This window comes from Chiroxiphia lanceolata, chromosome 1, assembly GCF_009829145.1.
Source record: "Chiroxiphia lanceolata isolate bChiLan1 chromosome 1, bChiLan1.pri, whole genome shotgun sequence".
NCBI classification, from domain to species: Eukaryota; Metazoa; Chordata; class Aves; order Passeriformes; family Pipridae; genus Chiroxiphia; species Chiroxiphia lanceolata.
Window position 1 is genome coordinate 109,106,797 of NC_045637.1, and position 3,326 is coordinate 109,110,122.

The following is a 3,326-nucleotide window of genomic DNA, read 5'->3' on the forward strand; positions in this document are numbered from 1 at the left end:
CTTCCCTAATGTGCAATATAGTCATTGTTCCCCTTTGCTTTATTTCATTCACAGCTGTGCCATCTTCCATTCCCTGAGGAGTTGTAATGAAAACGTGGGAGAGCCTAGATCTGCATTCTCTCCACCAGAAGTAACACACATCTCAAGAAATGGCCTCTTTCCCTCCAACCTGTGATCTGTTATTTAAATTCTGACTTAGTAGCACCACTCATTTTTTTTCCAAATCAGCAGATTTACACTGCTTACCATCCCTGCTGGAACTTTTCCAAGAAGGGAAGAGGAGGGGCATAGTTTCCAAACCCCATTCTGCATCCTCTGCAGTAAACTTAAGTTAAATCCCCCCTGTATTTTGAATGCAGGGTAGAGGCTTGACACGCAATCTGAGGGAGTTGTGAGCACACGAACACGTGGCACATGCTATGCCGGCAGGGAACTCCCGAGCGCAGGGACCTTTTAGAAATTCCAGCCTGCATCTGAACAGGCAAGGAGTGTTTGAGGGAGATGTCCTCCTTGTCAGGATCTAGTCATGTATGTAATTCCTTGCTCCTGGCAGAGGGGCAGCTGGTGCCCCAGAAGCAGGAGCCTTGAAGTTGTCCCTTGGAGCAGAAAACGAGTAAGACAACCAAAGCGAGGAGAGCACCTTGGCTGTCTTCCATTCCAGAGCCATGACTCAGGCAGCAGCAGACTGGAAGAGCTGAAAGCATCCTGGCAGTACCAGTGACAGGAGGAGACAGGAGCAGCAGCTGCCCCAGCCCTGGCCTGCCAAGAGCCTGTCAGCCAAAGCCAAAAACAGGGAAAGCTTGAAGGCAGCAGTGACAGCCGCTGAGTCAGCGGTCACTGGGACTGGGTGTGAAGTTTGGCCTGGTCTCTGGCCTTTCTCCCTGTCTCCCCCATTTGCCTCAGGCAGGGAGGAGGACAGGATGGTCATGGCAAAACTGTAAGGGAGGGAGCAGGCTCCAGTACAGTCATCTTCTGCCAGCACTATGGATTCAGCACTGCCAGCAAGACAAGCAGGGCGATGTTACCTGTGACTCCCTGCGGGGCATCGGTGTGAGCTGCCTGCTCAGCAACCAGGTCTGCACCACCTGGGCACAGCAAGGTTCTTAGGGAATGCTGCAGCATTTTCAGGGGAGCTCAGCAATTTCTTTCACATTCTACATTTGGAGTTTTAGGCACCTACAGAATTTATGTTAGCTGAGGTGATGTTAAGGTTTTGGAAGCAGGGAAGTAGGGTTGATGGTTCTTGGTTTTAGTGCTTTTTTAAACATGCAATCATGCTTTTGTCACAGATGCCAAATAAAAGTCCAAAAGGCAAAGGCCTTCTGAAAAACACCAAGGTGTTTGGATGCCCTGCTTACTCAACCAGCCTCTAGTTGCAAGGGGCTAATTACCAGGCAATACTCCCAAAGTTTACACTGGGATAAAGTTTTCCATTTACAAGCAGCTTATCTTTGGAATACAGATAACAGTTAAAATTTAGAATATGTAAAGTGTAGCTGATAGTCACAGCTCCACAGCAAGAGATGTGTCAGCAACGCACTCTCTAGCACAAGATCATTCTGAGCTACAAGTGGAACGGATTTCCCTGACCACCCCAGCATCAGTGAAAAGAAGGGGCGCAATTCTGGTCTCTCTGTATAGTGTTTCTGAGAAGGGAAGACTGTCCCATGTTTTCAGTCAACCTTGCCTGAGAATACACATAAACTCATTGATTCTCCCTCCAGAATTTTTCCTCAGCCTTACCCAACAGGTGAGTGAGCCATCACGCCTTTACTGTTATGAAGATCTTGTTCTTCAACCCACAATTGAAAAAAAAAAAAAAAAACACAAACCCCTAACCAAAACAAACAAACAAACAAAACCCACACAAGTAAATCAAACGAAACCACGCAGAAAAGCACATGCAGAGCAACATAGAAAAGGATTAGGTAGCATCTTTAAAAGCAGTTACCAAACCAGATGTCCAACTACATCTTAATCCGAGTTACTGAAATTAGTATTCAGCCTGCCTAGAGAGTCCACACACACCAGAAGGGAGCACTTGGTTTCTCAACTACAGGGACACCTAAAACTCTTTGCCTTGGTAGAGGATTTCAGATCAAACCACCATCTTTCAAGCATTATGTAAGGAAGATTTTCCCATCTCAGCTCCAAGCAGGTGGACAATGAATAGTCAGTCACCAAATGTTCAGTCCACAATGACAACCACTTAAAGAAAAGGATTCTTGTCCTTACAAGAGGAGGCAGGTAAGTTAAGATCTCCAGCATGCTTTTCTCCTTCTATCAGTAAGTCCTGTCAGTCTCAGTTCCTATGTTAAGTAACTGCCAGAGCAGTAAACCTTTGCTAGGACATAAGAGCAACTAAGCCATGTTGCAGTTACCCCACAGAACCCATTTACTGTACAAAGGGTATTTCCATGCCAAATAATTTACTTTTTGAAGTGCCATAATACAGCTTTCTAGAAAAAACAGTTACTTACACAATCAACCTGAAACAGGAGGTCAGATTTTAAAAACCTACATGGTGCTGTACAGATTATCAATATCCTCACATCTCATTGCCAGTCACAACTCATGCTTATGTGGTAGTTAAGGGAAAACACAAGATGCATTTTTAGATATCCTCACTTTATCAAAATCCCACCTTTTTGTCACTGGACTACTGGCTAATAGAAGAATCTATGTTATCAGTCACCTCTCCAAAGCCATGAACAAAATTAACTGCAAGCAAAATTAACTCTACAGCTACAGGTTAAACCGTCCTACTCCAGCAAGTCTAATTCTTGTAAGTACTATCAAGATTCTCCATTCAGTATTAGGAAAGAGATACTATTCACAGTATGCCTTTCTAAATCAAATTTCTAACCAGAAACATTTTGCCACCCTAAAAGTGTATTTAATTTATGATTTAGTTTGGAAAGAAAGGTATCATACATTTCCCAGACCACTTTCCCACAGCCAAAAGAGTATATCATAAGTTTAAATGCAAGGAATAAGCAAAGTTAAGTGAATTTGTTACTTTTCTTTCTTCCCCTACTCACAATATCTGTTCTGTCTGTAGCACATGTCCAAGGTCAAGTATTTGGGACCTTTATTTAGCTGAAAATGATTCCTCCTCTTGAGTGGGTGTTGCAGCCAGCTCAAATGTCCTCTTACTGTCAAACACACACTAATAGTCCTGAACTGAGCCAAAAACTTACACTCAGTACTAGATAAATATGCCTTTTTTAAGCTTAAAGGAAAATCTGAATATTTTTCACACAGAAAAAAATAACATTCAAGTTCAACAACTGCAAACTCTGATTTAAGCAAAATTTCTCATATAC

General features: G+C 43.2%; 1 long non-coding RNA gene across 2 annotated transcripts in view; it reads right to left on the minus strand.

The window, feature by feature from the left end:
• Window positions 1–3,072, minus strand: part of LOC116797305 — a 29,346-nt gene extending 26,274 nt beyond the window's left edge. For both annotated transcript variants that reach the window (XR_004360623.1, XR_004360617.1), the window contains exon 1: window positions 3,042–3,072. This is a non-coding gene — a long non-coding RNA (uncharacterized LOC116797305). The remainder of the gene's footprint in view (window positions 1–3,041) is intronic.
• Between the last annotated feature and the right edge of the window lie 254 nt (window positions 3,073–3,326).